The sequence below is a fragment of the Rattus norvegicus genome, chromosome 1 (assembly GCF_021556685.1).
Source record: "Rattus norvegicus strain SHRSP/BbbUtx chromosome 1, alternate assembly SHRSP_T2T, whole genome shotgun sequence".
NCBI lineage: Eukaryota > Metazoa > Chordata > Mammalia > Rodentia > Muridae > Rattus > Rattus norvegicus.
Window position 1 is genome coordinate 171,244,581 of NC_141534.1, and position 15,737 is coordinate 171,260,317.

At 43.5% G+C, this 15,737-nt stretch overlaps 1 pseudogene; it reads left to right on the forward strand.

The window, feature by feature from the left end:
• On the forward strand, positions 7,461-8,424 carry Or52b6-ps1 (olfactory receptor family 52 subfamily B member 6, pseudogene 1; annotated as a pseudogene).

A 15,737-nucleotide genomic window follows, 5' to 3' on the forward strand; every position in this document is an offset into this window, starting at 1 on the left:
GCATTAGTTGGTAATTATCAGGGGAGACTCACAACCGGATAACATGCAGGAAAACGAGAGACCTCGAAACACTCAGCCTGAATGTGGGTGTTTCCACAACCGAGCCAATGCCTCACACTAACTCACGGAGACTGAATCAGCACACACAGACCTGCACAAGGTCAAGCTAGACAAAAATTCTAGTACAAAGGAAGCAAAGTGAGGAGAAAGTCCCACCCCCCATCCAAGAAACTGTTATTTACAAATGATAGCTTCTGGGCGATGGAAAATCAGTTTTTTTTTAATGGAGTGACTCTGTGTGTAGCAACAACACTCCAGGGCAGGCCATGTTCAGAAGTAGATGGCCGAAATAAAGAGGACCCCATGATTTTAGTGACTTTTTATTTACTTTTTAAAGAGAAAGACATGAAGTGAGAGGCGAGAGAAAAGGAAAGAATATGAGAAAATATACTGTATACAATTCTAAAGAGTATAAATAAATAAATAAATAAATAAATAAATAAATAAATTGTTTCCCACATCTGATTATTAATCCTGGAAAGGATACACTGAAGTCGAATGCCCTCCCCGAGCCCCATCTCTGGCATAGGCATGAAATGGAGAAAAAAGAAATAAGGAAAAAATTTCCCCTTCTTCTCCACATTTCCCATCCTCGAAGGTTTTTTGGTTTTTGGTTTTTAGGGTTTTTTTTGAGGTTTATCCTTTCCAGGGCTGTGGGTAATGTCTCCATACTTCTAACATCTGGTAAATCAATATCCATATAATTATAAACTAACTCTCAAGCTTTGCTCACAATTCAGCATCCCAAGCTCCTGATGAAATGAAACTTATTCCAGATCAGGACAAATGTAAAAACACTTTTTTTGCACCGCACACTATGTCAAAGATCTAAGCATTCATCTGGGAAGCAGTGGTATCCAATATTTGAGAGCCATGTAAAAAATTCCCTCAAAATCCCTTGGGACTTCTGAAGGATGGGACGAGCCTAGCAGCAACTGGCACGAACTGGTCAGTAGGTGGCGCTAATGGAGCGCTCAGTTAGGGCCGTCAATGCCCATCCAAAGGGGGCGTTGCACACCTAAGAGGGAAATGCTGTGGACAGGCCCTCCACTATAGCTAAGCAGTGCCTGATGGAGTCAAGAGAGAGGAGAGAGATAGACCACTCCCGCATTATATGTGAAATATGAGAAATGTGCTTTGGCTTTTTATCATAAGGAAAGGTAAACTCATACCAGAACACATGACACTAAAAATAACAGCACTGACTAGCACCGCATGTCAGTTGGGAGAATACCTGCCTTGCACACACAAGGCCCCAGGTTCAATCCTTAGTACCTCATTAACCAGGGATGGTGTCCTACCTCTGTAATCCTCCACTTCAAAGGTGGAGGCAGGAGGATGGATCAAAAATTTAAGGTTATCCTCAACTTTAAAGGTGATTTCAAAGCCAACCTGGGCTACATAAGACCCTGTCTCAAAAAAAAAAAGTCAAATGTTTAAATGAACAAAACAACACTTTCTATGTATGAACACACTGCTTAAAACACTGTATTGGTTATCTGGCTAATGCAATAAAATACCAAACCAAAACAAGATAACGAAAGAAGGGTTTATTCTGGCTTCGGTACATGGTGGCAGCTAGTCACATTGCATCCACAGTCATCCACAGTCAGGACACAGAGGGACATGAACACTGGTGCTCAGCTCACTTTTTTGTATCTGGTCTGCGAGGTATGGTGGGTCCTCTCACCTCAATCTTATCGGGCAAGCCCTCACAAACATGCCCAAAGCTGTGTCCCCAAGACCACACTGTATATAGTCAGTACACACCATGTAAGTGTAAGGGATTCTTCAGGTCAGGGAATGGGAAAGAGAGCACTGAAGTGGAGAGTCGGTGGCAGGGGGACGAGAACCTCCACTCAGGTGAAGATGGGAGTCTTGACTTCACCTCAGGAAAGGATTTCAGGACCAATCAGTAGGAAGTGGAGTTAGAGTTTAGCTGGATGGTGTTCTAACACCGATTTAAGCACAAGGGTTAAAACAGACACACTCAGGAGAGAGTTTTAGTTGTTTGTATAACAGCCTGTCTGTTTGTGTGTGTGTGTGTGTGTGTGTGTGTGTGTGTGTGTGTGTGTGTGTGTGTGAGAGAGAGAGAGAGAGAGAAAGAGAGAGAGAGAGAGAGAGAGAGAGAAAGACAGAGACAGAGAAAAGGAGACAGAGAGATGGACAGACAGACAGAGGGAAAAATTGGATGGGTTCTGAAGTTGTACCTTTAAAAGCTTGCTAAAAGCTTTAGGTGAAATCATAGGGTACTTCCTAGGGTGTGTTAAATAAAATCATGGCTATTAAGGTAACACAGAGATCAAGAGATTAATTACAAGGGAAGTTAAAATGTTTTTATGTAAACCAAAGTTGATAGTCTTGTTTGTAAGATTCCCAGAGAATGTCCAAGAAATCAGTAAGACATACTAACAGGTCACTGTTATTTTATTATTTTTATTTGAAAATATTTCTACAGAAAAAGAACTGTGTCTAAGGTAGGTAACCTTCCTAGAAAATCTTGTGAATTGTACTGGAATTCTTTACTCTCAGTGGACAAGAAACGTCAACCAGACTCTGGAACTGGGAGTTCCTTCTGCTCATGGCAATCTTAGTTTTCCCTGACTTTTTATCCTGCCTCAAAAGATACAAGTGGGCTTGGAAAGCCATGAGGACAGTGGCTGACAAAAGCCCTGGACTGGAGAGATGGCTTAGCAGTTAAAAGCACTAGCTGCGGGCTGGAGAGGTGGCTCAGTGGTTAAGAGCACTGACTGCTCTTCCAGAGGTCCTGAGTTCAAATCCCAGCAACCACATGGTGGCTCACAACCATCTGTAATGGGATCCCATGCCCTCTCTTCTGGTTTATCTGAAGACAGTGATAGTGTATTCATATGTAAAATAAATAAATAAAAACCCTGGAAGAAAAATGCTTCAGAAAGAATAACAGAAAAAGATGGGATGGAAGATCGAAGTCAGGAAAGAGAGTAATATTGACATAGAAAACCAAACAAACAAACAAACAAACAAAAAACCAAATTAATTAATTAATTAATTAAAAAATTAAAAATCACCAGAGGAGCCAAGAGCCTGAGTTATTACCAGGTTCCTTGCATAGTATGTTTGGCCTGTTTATCAAAAATATTCTGCTCCATTCAGCCCCACGCCAAAGCTACACCTGTGCACGCACGCTCATTAGACACCTGAGTTGAGTGGAACGGCTGGACAGAAAGGCAGCTGAAGCCGAGGAACAGAGGGACCTACAAAAACAGCAGAATGACTTCTCCCAAAGGACAGGAGAGGACAAACACTGTGTGAGTAAGTGAGGAAACTGGAGACCGTATTCATATATTTAAGAAGCCCAAGCTACAGATGAAGTGTGAGAGAAACTGAATCAGAAGGTGCCACAGGGGGAGGTAAGTCTTGAAGAGGTTTCTAGGGTGGAGGGAAGGGTGAAAAAACATAGCAGACGTGGGGTTCTTCAAAGGTGGATGGAGGGTGTGGGAAAAGGTAGCTGGAGTGAGCTGTATTTTCCTGAAAGTGGGTATGGAGAGTAGCTTCTGGGGTCACATTTCAAGTGAGGATGGAGAGACAAGTGGGCAGCCGATCTTAGCTCCTAAGGAAGACCATTTGTGTCAGATAGGGTCTACCATCAAACAGGAAGGAAGAGCAGAGGGACGGGCCAAACTGTGGTGGACCATTCCGAGAGGACACACACCAAGGTAGAAACCAAGCTGGTCCATTGAAGAATGGAATAGCGGAAGTAGAAAGAAAAAGCCATTCCAGCTGAAAGAGAACTAAAGGATGGGGGCAGTGAGGTAGCTCAGTGAGCAAGGGTGATTGAAGTCAAGCCTGAAGACCTGAGCTAATCACCACGACCCACACGGTGGAAGGAGAGAACCAACGCCTGCAAGTTGTCCTCCAACCTCCACATGTGAACTGTGGCACTTGTGCCCACACATTGAAATACAAAAGAATAATAATAATTCTGTTAAGGATAGAGCAGGATAAGCAGGACACAGAGAAAACAAAATAAACTAGGCTGTGACCATGTGACTAAATTTCTACTAAAAGGAGCCCAGGCGCTATAGAAAGAGCTTACTTAGAAAAGAGGGAGGACAGCTTTAAGGCCAATATACAGTAGTTAAGGAATCAATAAGGAAGAAGAGGGTGGCAGAGAAACCCCAGTAACTGCCTACATTTGTAATAGATGAGCTATAAACAGTTATCAAATGGGAATCTACACTCTACAGGAGGAAACAGACAAGAAACAGATTGAGGAAACGTTGGTGCCTGGGGAAAGTGTGAAATCGGGAGCATGCCCACTGCTTACTTCGGGTCTCAGGCTGGCAGAGTGGAAACCTGGAGCTAAGAGAAAGAGAATAAGATCAGTTGTCTACTTATTTAACTCTGCGGGGTTTATCTCTGTTCTGCTTCTACCTGAAGTGACGTGTTTAGGTAAAGGAGAAACACCGTAAGGAAGAGGGGGTTTAGATGTTACAGAAGGAGAAATCGGTACACAAAAGTGTTGGGCACATAAAGAGAGAGGATTTGGAAGGATTACTTGATAGATGTTTAAAGTGAGCAGTGTGAGGTGTGGGTGGGTGGGTTCCTGAAGCAGAGTGCAGGGCTCACTGGGCTGGAGAGGAAGATACAAGGGGCTCAGGATGCTCTCTGGAGCTCCTCATTCAGCAAGAAGAGCGAGCATCAAGGTGGAGAAGAATGTTGGTACAGGTGCTGATGTCACCCACAAAGTGGGCACCCACAATAGAGGAAGATCACCAGTACACTCTGGGGAGAGCAAGCTCACATGGCATCAAGCACAGATTTAAACAAAACAAACTGTTATCATCAATCTGCCAGTACTACGGGATCCATGGGTGTTCTCCTCACTGTGAACTTGGCTGACTGAGGGGAAACACACCTATTCTCACTTCCTCTCAACATAACACATAGAAATTCCATGGCAGAAATGGGTGAAGAAGACACAGTTCTGACTCAGGGAGCACACCATAAAAGACAGCTGAAAGCTGACCATTGGGTTAGGAGGAAAGAAACGAGGGAAGGAGGGGCCGCAGAAGGCAGAGAGAGACTATGAACTCAGGAGTATAAGAGACGATCTAATTCAGTCGCTTTGCGGATGAGAAAAGAGTTTCTGTATAAGAAGTCTAGACTTCCCTAAATAAGACAGTAAGCATGGAGGGGCCATAAGGCAAAGAGTGCTACAGAGGAAAAGGAGAGCAAATTCACTGGCAAAGAATCACAGGGAGAAACTAGTAGGAGTTTGTGTGCCTAAACAGGTAATGACTGCACATAAATGGTTGTGGGGGAGGGCTGGAGAAATGGCTCAGCAATTAAAGTGTGTTCTGCTCTTTCAGAGGACCTGATGCCATCCATGTCGGGCACGTACAACCCACTGTAACTCCAGTCTTAGTGATCTAACACTCTTTCGGCCTTTGGGTGCACATGCACTCACATGGTATACACTCACACAGATACACATTGTGAAAAACAAAGGAGAGAGAATCAGGATTCAGATGGTTGACTTCAAATAATGGAAGAGGACTGTGGAACGTTCAAGGAACCTAATACATAGTTAAAGATAATGAGTATAGATGGTCTTTTCCTTGTATCCTGCCTTTCTAAGCTGAGGGTGAAGCCACTAGACTCAACTGAAGTCTGAGCATGCTCTGGGCTGATGCAGTTGAAATAAACAGCGAAAAGTTAGTGATGCCCAGAGAAGTGAGGGCATCTAGACTCGTGAGGAAGAAAGCACAGTCCTTCCATCTGAGGTCAGGAACTTGGACTGAGTCAGGATCACTAAGGCACAGATTGCTACCCATCAGTAAGCCCCTGTACTCCAGGTCAGCAGGTCTCTATTCAGGCCAAAGAATTCACAAGTTCCCTTATGATGCCAGTGGCAGGAGTCTGGGGATTATACCGCAGGAACAAGACAATAGACCTCCAGTCCTGCACTGGGCAGAAGCACCACAGTGCACTGCGGCCATGCCAGATGCTTTGAGGGCAACACAGATAAAGGAGGGGGGTTTTGGAGGGGAGGCAGGAGGAGGGAGGTTAGTGCTGGAATTAAAGGTGTGAGCCACCACCACCCGTCTGATAAAAGTTAATTTAAAATAATGTCAACAGGGTAGAAATTACGCTCATCTTAGGAATCTGAAAAGTGGGAGCTGGGGAGGGAGCTGAGTTGGTAAAGTGTTTCCTGTGCTAATGTAAGGACCTGAGTTTGATCCCTATCTATCATCCACCTTAAAGAACAGAACAGAACAAAACAAAACAAGAACAAAAAACCCCGGGGCCTGGACAGACAGCTTAGCAGTTAAAAGCACTGACTTCTCTTCCAAGGGGCATGGGATCAATGTGTAACACTCATACAGAGGTTCACAACCAACTGTAACTCCATTCCCAGGGCATCGGACGTCCTCCTCTCCACAGATGCTCACACAGTTCACAGAAGTACACTCGGGCATACATACATACACATAAAATAAAAATGAAAAAATAAACAAAAAATACAACTCAAGGTTTAGAATCCCAGTTTCTATAAGAATTTTTTTTTTACCTTTTGTTTTATCAAGACAAGACAGGGTTTCTCTGTGAATCCCTGAGCTGTCCTGGAAGTCACTCAGTAGACCAGGCTGGCTTCAAACTCAGAGATCTGCCTGCCTCTGCCTCCAGGCTACTGGGATGAAAGGCGTGTGCCACCAACCGCCCAGACAATGGTGTTTTTTTTTTTCATCACACATAAATTTATTTTCAAAATAATGAAGTTCTCAGTCACTCCAAATATTAGGGATGTTCATTTAATTTTATTTTGTATGTATGTTTATTGCATGTGTGTATAAAAGTACACCGTGTGCATGGTAGTACCAGCAGAGGTAGATGAGGTGGTAAGATCACCTGGAAATGGAGCTATGAATGGTTGCAAACCATCACATGCATGGAAAACAAACCCCGGTCCTCTAGGGGAAGAAAGTAGCGTGCTTAACCCCTGAGCTATCTCTCAGGCCTATCAATGGCTTTTTATCACTTATTTAAAACCTGATGTGCGATGCCTACCTCTGAGATAGCTGCAGCTCTAGAGATTGCTTTCCGGGCTCTAGATGTTGATGCCGTTCAGAACCCATTCAGCATGCCTTAACTCGGTGGCTGCCTGAATGTCTGACAGCTGCATAGAGTTCCCGAGTGAGCACGCAGAGCTGATCTGTGAGAAAGGCCTGCAACGGGACACGGTACGCAGAATCTGTGAGGTCTTGTATGTGGAACATGTGCTTATGTGCGTAGTCGTTGGAGGGCCCATGAGCACGAGCAGGGCTGTGTCTGTTTACAAGCCTGCTTACACTCTGACAAGTGTGGTCAAAACCTGAGTGTGTTTTCCTTCTTTGACACAGGCTCTGCACAATGCCATGGCTTTCTTACCTTCTTACAGTGTGGCTGCTGTGAACAACTCTGACACTCCGACAGGCTGCCTCCTCACTGGCATCCCTGGGCTGGAGCACCTACATGTGTGGCTGTCCATTCCCTTCTGTACTATGTACATAGCTGCCCTGATAGGCAATGGTGTTCTAATCTGTGTCGTCCTCTCCCAGCCAAGCCTCCACGAGCCCATGTACATTTTCCTGTCTATGCTGGCCAGTGCCTACCTCCACGATGCCCAAGACCCTGGCCAACTTCTGGCTAGGTTCTAGCCACATCTCCTTTGACGGCTGCCTGACTCAGATGTTCTTCATCCACTTCCTCTTCGTGGCTGACTCTGCTGTCCTGCTGGCCATGGCTTTTGACCGCTATGTGGCAATATGCTCTCCTCTGCGCTACACCACCATCCTGACCAGGCAGGTCATGGGAAAGATGGCTGCTGCTACCCTGACACGCAGTTTTATAATCATGTTCCCATCCATCTTTCTCCTCAAGAGGCTGCACTACTGCCGGATCAATATCATTCAACATACCTTCTGTGAGCACATGGGTATCGCCCGGCTGTCCTGCTCTGACATTTCCATTAACGTCTGGTATGGACTGGCAGCTGCTCTTCTCTCTACAGGCCTGGACATCATTCTCATCGCTGTTTCCTATGTCCACATCCTCCGAGCGGTTTTCCGCCTCTCTTCCCAAGAAGCCAGGTCCAAGGCCCTGAGTACTTGTGGATCCCATGTCTGTGTCATCCTGCTTTTCTATATCCCAGCCCTCTTCTCTGTCTTTGCCTACAGGTTTGGTGGGAAACGCATCCCACGTTATGTCCACATCCTGCTGGCCAACCTCTACGTGGTCATCCCGCCTATGCTTAAGCCTGCGATTTATGGAGTAAGAACAAAGCAGATACTGGAAGGAGCTAAGCAAATGTTTGCGAATATCAGCAAGGAATTTAAATAAATGCACACAATTTGGCCTCAGCCGACTCATTTTCTGCATCTATCAAATCCCCCGTATTTGCCGAATCCTTGCATCTACACCTCTATGATTCTCGTCCAAACCAACCTCTGATTGCTTTTCTTAGAAAACTTTAATAGTACCCATCCTACTCTCTCATAATCTTCACGCGTGATCTCCTCCCCTACTGCTTCAGTCACGCAGAGGTCCATGATAATTTACTCTGAGTTTACCATCCAAACGGGACTTTACTCAGCAACCATTTGATCCTTAATCTTTCCTTGATTATTTCTGTGTAGTTTTGACATTTGTGTGCTGGTACAACATAATCCCATGGTGACTCCAGAGAACTGTCACAACCAAATTCTTATCGTCCCCTGAGATATTATTACTGCTCAGCAACTGCACAGGACATGAAGTGTCCACCTTTATCTAGTGTCTTTGGGTTCTGTATTATTAGTTACTAGTTAAAGAAATATGAGCTCTGATGTGTGTTTTAGTAACTTAGTCACCTATCAGTAATTATTTTTTTTCCATATCTCCCACTGTTAGGAGTCTCAGTTAGAGTCACCACCATAGACACCCAGGGGCTCCCACCTCCCAGGTCTCTGGCACGTTCTAGAAATGTGCCCCTAAAGAGACCTATTAGTAATTATTAACACCAACCTTGCCTGCTGTGACGGATAACGACTCACTCTAAATTTTAGCTCAAAACTGACTAACTCATGCTTAAAAACACAGTTCACACCTCAGTCATGTCATTCGTGGTTGCATGCTCAGCCCACAGAGAAAGGCCCATCTTTAAAGATTTTATGCTACCTTTTATCTTAAAAAAAAAAAAAAAAACTTTATTTCCCCCCCCCCCACTCCCACCCCTTTTACTGAGACAGAGTAGTCTCACTATGTATCTCTGACCGTCCTGGAACTCACTGTGCAGACAAGTCTGGCCTTGAACTCACAGAGATTCACCTGCCTCTGCCTCTGCCTCCTGAGTGCTGAAATTAGAGGCATGTGTCACCATGCCTGGCTCTATTTCTTGTCTTATTAATAACTATTTCATGCATGTGCCTTTTTTTTTTTTTTTTTTGGAGCTGGGGACCGAACCCAGGGCCTTGCGCTTCCTAGGTAAGCGCTCTACCACTGAGCTAAATCCCCAGCCTGCATGTGCCTTATTTAGCTCCCATCTAAGCTGTATTCGTTGGGAAAGGTCATTTTGGAAGAATATTTTTCCTCATCCCCTCAAAGCATGACAACCTACTTAAAATGGGGACTTAGTATAAATTTACATATGCACCCAGGCAAATTTCTACTAAAGAATTTGACATCGCTGATTCTATTTTCCAGTCATTCTTCTTTGAGAGAATTCCCAGTTCTTGACTATTTTCCTCTATGATACAGGATCTAGAGAAAGCCATGTCTTACGTACCCCTACCTGCTAACACTAACTGCTCTGAACTCCGAGACTGCTCATCAGGCTGCTCCCTCAACGGCAGCCTTGGGCAGAACACCTGTTCTGCACCATGTACATAAGGCAATGATATTACAAGCCATATATGCAGACAGAAACTGGGAAAGGTACCAAGAGATGTGGATCTAAAACCCAGATGTACTGTTTATTAATGAAACTGTAAGTCTGTCAATAAATTTAATTGTCTACTCATCTGTAAAGAAAATAAGGGCTGGAGAGATGGCTCATCGGCTAAGAGCACTGACTGCTCATCCAGAGGTCCTGAGTTCAAATCCCAACAACCACATGATGGCTCACAACCATCTGTAATGGGATCTGATCCCTCTTCTGGTGTGTCTGAAGACAGCTACAGTGTATTCACATACCTAAAATAAATAAATCTTTAAAAAAAGAAAATGAGAATGATGTAGACACAGTATATCTATAGCAGAGTAAACAGTCTGTGGATCTATAGTTGATTTTACACCTTTTTTTGGCCATAATGCTCTACGTCCTTGAGATAATGACATGATTTAAAGAGAATTCCATTATGTCATTCTTATGGGAGGCAGAAAGCTGTAAACAAGTGAGGGCCAAGATCTTTGTTGGGACTCCAACTATTTTTCTAGGAACCTCCCTTAACCTCCCACGAGGAGGTTAAGAGAGCACACGCTGAAGTTCAGGATCAATCCCTACATCTTGTCTTAGCTCAGATCCCTCCCTACCCTTCTAAACCATCTTCTAAAATCTGCTTGCCTTTCCTCCATTTTGTCCTATCCCAGATGGCCTTGGCAGTCTGAACCCCAGTAAATCTCTCTTTCTGCCCACAGACTGGTCTAGTTCTGTAGTCTCTGTGTCATCACGGATAAATGAACCAGGTAATCAGCAAGAACAATAGGCACTCTTGACAACTGAGCCACCTCCCCAGTCCATACAACTGTTTTTTCGAAGCACTGAATATAATTCTTTCTTATTATACCCAGAGATATGCTACCTATTGCACATCAATTTTAGAGCAGTGTCATTAACTCATTTCCAGTCACACTGCCTCAGCAATCATTTCTGCTGCCACCCATCTCACAGACAGCAATCCTATTAACATTCCTAGGGAGCCTGTATTGTAGTTTGCATTTATTCCCACTTCGTTAGACTGGATAGAACACTGTTAGCTAGCACTTGAAAAATGAAGCCTAGAGGCTCAGGAGCTCAAGGCCAGCCTGCCCCTGTTTTGAAACAATTAGAAATACGAACTGAAAATGACTATATTGTATGATATTTTTATGAGCAACATATGACGGGCCCATTTTTTCAGCAACCTCATCAAAACCTATCACTGTGTGTGTGTGTGTGTGTGTGTGTGTGTGTGTGTGTGTGTGTGTGTGAATTCAACAATGGAAAGACTGCATTCATTAATAAAATATGTTAAAAATCGACCAAGGCAGAGTAGATTTTTAGGATTTTCTTTTTCTTGGAGCTCAAGTTTCAGCCTTTCCTACTTAATGGCTGAGTCCGACTTCCTCAGATTCCAGGGTGCAGATGCTTCTCAGGTTCACTCTCCTAGTTAGACAAAGAAATTAGACAATTATTCTAGATGTTTCTGGTGAACCTTGTGACCCTTAATTTTATAGGTCAGCTTGTCTTGGTATCTGACATGTTTGTGACTTTTTGGTTTCGTTGTTGGTTTGTTTGTTTGTTTTCTATGATGAGACTACCATTTAAATAGGTGGACTTTGAATAAACCACATTTCCCTCCATTATGTGGATGGACGTCTTTCTGAAGCCTAAATTGATTGAAAGACTGACCCTAGACCACAAGTAGGAAATTGTGTTTCAAAGAGGCTTTGAATTTGAGCCTATACATCTCCTTTTCCGGACCAGTAACCGGAAGGTCAATCTTGCATACGTGACCTTACCAGACGTTATAAACCTAAAAATAAATTCCTTTCTGTTGTGTATCTATGTTACTATACAGGGGATCTTGATTTGGTTTATTTTCTCTGTCAGTTAAGAATGCAGCAAATAACAGTGAGCAGAATTAGCAGTTATAGAAAAGCTTTTGTTAGAGGTGAGAAGCCATGTACAAAGATGTACATGTAAAGGGTCTTTCTTTAAGACCCTTCACAAAGCATAGGTGGTGGGCAGGAAGCTAAAACTCAGATTCTTTTTTTTTTTCTTTTTTCCGGAGCTGGGGACCGAACCCAGGGCCTTGTGCTCGCTAGGCAAGCGCTCTACCGCTGAGCTAAATCCCCAACCCCTAAAACTCAGATTCTTGAGGGCTGGGAGTTTTCAAAGTTTCTAAAGGGTTTTTCTCTCCCCACCCAACTCCCATTTAAGTTTGATTAATATGAGGAGAATGGGATAGTTTATTGGTCCACAACCTTGACTTTTTGAACTAGTATGTCATGGAGGACCACCTTGGAAGCTCACCATCTTTAATACCTAGTTGTGGAGAGCTTTTGGGCTGCTTCTAAGAATTTGGCAGGAGTTTGACATTGAGCTACGACAAGGAAGTAGGCTTAAAGGTAATGCAGCCAAAGAACATATTGTATTCCTTGTATCTTGGTCATTCTGATAAACCCCTAGACACAGGACTTTGTTTATTGCCTTGTTTGTTCCTTGATTACTTTGTGTATGTCTCAGGACTAAACATATTCTTTGTATGCACCTGAGATGATATAAAAGCAGACTGGAAAAAAACCCACTTCCGCCTCAGAACTAGCTGGGGTCGTGTTATCATGTTGTCTAATTGTCTTTTTCTTTTCCATCCTCCCTCCCTCCCTCGAGACCCTATTGACTAAGCTGGCTTGGTCACCTAGTCATGGCCTCTTATCTGTCTGTCTATCAGGAAGTCTGCCTAACTGTTCAGCTATCATATGTGTAAGACTTTTCATTTTGGATATCCTTAATTTACAAAATCACATCAGAAAAAGTCCCAACTTGGTCTTTGGCTGAGATCAATTGTGAAAGTCCCAACTTCACACACTACTTGTGTGTCTTGTGCTTTCAAGTCATTAAATGTTCTCAAGTCAGAAAGTCAGGGAAGGGTAGGCATGTATGTACTCACTTAGTGGAGGAAGGGAGAGAGGGAGAGAGGGAGGGAGGGAAGGGTAGAGGGAGGGAAAGAGGGTGGGAGGGAGGGAGGGAGGGAGAGAGGGAGGGAGGGAAGGGTGGAGGGAGGGAAAGAGGGAGGGAGGGAAAGAGGAAGGGAGGGGTAGAGGGAGAGAGAAGGGGAGGGAAGAAGGAAGAACAAGAGAGAGCCACAACACAACCCTTTTTAAAAGTTTGCAATAAACTTCTGTTAGAATTTGTCATACTCTAATCATTAATTTGTCCATTTCTAGTAAATAAATCTATCTTTCCTCAGGTTTGTTTTGTACATTCAGAGCTAAATATCAGGAGTCATCCCATCTTCCCCCTCTTCCCTTTTAAAGCATAGACACCCCTCATGCTGTCCATTTCCAGGTTTAACTGTCTCAGATCCAACCAGAGCTTAAGCTACACTCCCATTGATGAATCTACGTCATATATCGGCACTCCTTGTTAAATTGACTTCTTCTGAATGTTTCCCAGATTTCTGTGATTGTATTAGATTCAGTTTTCAAAGTGTAAGTCTGAAGTTTGACTTAATTAAAAATCCTTTCAATTTTTTGCCATTTTTTAATGTCAAGGCAAAACTGTTAAGATTTCTTTGGTACTACATGGCTAACCTATGTCTGATGTATCATGTACTAACTAACCTCCCCCTCATCATATCCTCCATCACACACACACACACACACACACACACACACACACACACACACACACACTCTGCAGGTAGAGCCATCCTGTCTCAGACACAGAGAAAAAATATTTCTAATGCTGCTGATGTAGCTGGCAGACTGTTCCCAGACCTTAGGTGAAACCAGAGTTCTCCCCACACAGAAAAGTTCAGTATAGATCACTATGAGGCCATTTTATTATAGATATAAGAACAGGCAAACAGAGAAGGAGGAGAAAGGAATAGAGGGAGAGAGGAGAGAAATAAGATAAAATAAAAATAATAAAAAATAATACTAAGAAAGCTAGTTGTGGTGACACATGCCTTTAATGCCAGCACAGAAGCAGGAAATCATATTGAGTCCCTGCATAGAGAGTTCTGGGCCAGCCAGGAATACAGTGAGACCCTGTCACAAACGAACAAACAAACAAACAACAAAAACCACCGAGAAAGTACAATTAGGGACGATGGTTCAGTGAGTAAAATGTCTCCTGTGTAAGCATAAGAACCTGAGTTTGTATGCCCAATACCTGTGTTAAAAAGCAAAGTGAGGTAGCTCAGTGGTTAAGAGCCCTGACTTATCTTCCAGAGTTCCTGAGTTCAAATCCCAGCAACCACATGGTGGCTCACAACCATCTGTAATGAGATCTGATGCCTTCTTCTGGTGTGTCTGAAGACAGCTACAGTGTACTTATTTATAATAAATAATAAATCTTTAAAAAAAAAAGACCTTCAGTGTGCACAATCCACAGTTGTATGCATAACCCATAACCCAAGAACAAAGCCCCATGATTTCCTCCAAGGATAATGGAAAAGGAGAGAAAGGAAGCTATAATTTGACCAGCATGGTGGCTTATTTCTTTAATCTCAGCACTCAGGAATGCAGAAACAGGTAGATCTCTGTGAGTTCAAGTCCAGTCTGGTCTACCAAAGAGTTCCAGGACAGCTAGGGCTGTTATACAGAAAAACCCTGTCCAAACAAATTAAACAAAGTTACAATTCTGAGAACTGATTTGGAATTTGAAGACGCAAACAAGCCAGAAAACCCCCCAACGAAAATACCAGCAGGCAAAATAAGACTCCACAGCAGTTTTGTGTAACTCAACTACTGTCTGGAGTAATCAAGTCAATGTAGGAACACAGGAATCTGGAAGAACCACACATTCTGAGATCCTTTCATTCTACATTCCCTGACTCTGAGACTTGGCCAAATTCTTCCTCCATAAGGCGATGCCTCCTATTCGTGCTCACTATAAATCTCTTCTAGGGGCTAATCCCATTGGCAGAGTGTTTGCCTAGATGCACAAAGCCCTGGGTTCAGTGCCTAACACTGCATAAACCGGGGCAAGGTGATGCGGCACTACAGAAGCAGAATCTGGACCATCCTCAGCTACATAGCGCGTTCGAAACAGGCCTGGGAGAAATAGGTATGTCACATCACCCTATCTCAAAATCAAATAAACAATGCCCGTGGATGTTAGACGGTCAGTGTCCCATGTTCTTTGTTCTATTTTTCCAAGATTCTTAAGAATGCTTGGAGCATGCTTTCCCACTCGTCACACCAAGCATATATTCCTAGTTTGACTTTTCATTTTATGTTTTAAATTTTTCGGGGCAAAAACACTCTGTAGCCCAGGCTAGCTTTACACTTACAGTAATCCTCCTGCCTCAGTCTCCTAGTGCTTGCTGAATTACAACTGTGAGTCAGCCTAGTTCATAGACTCCTGCAGGTATGTCAAACATTCCACCCGCTGAGCCACAGCCTACCCCACCCCCAGCTCCTTCCCAAGTCTTCTCCCCTCCCCCACCTTCTAAGATCAGGTGACTCGGGTTGTCAGTCTCTCAGGCCAGAAAAGTTGGCTTTCTTTTGCTTTTCAGAGTAGCCCTGCCTTTAATAAAACTTACAGGCCAATTCAGTTTGCGTATGTAAATGTGTAAGTACTTCAGTATAAAGGTATGTATGTGGTCTTTTGCTTCCGTGCGTTAAAATTGCAGATACACACAGGTAATTCAAAGTTGGCAGGGTTTTTTGATCCATCAAATGCAGTCACCAATTTCACCATTTAATTGTATGGCTAGACCTTTTCTTCTTTAGACATTTCTATATAC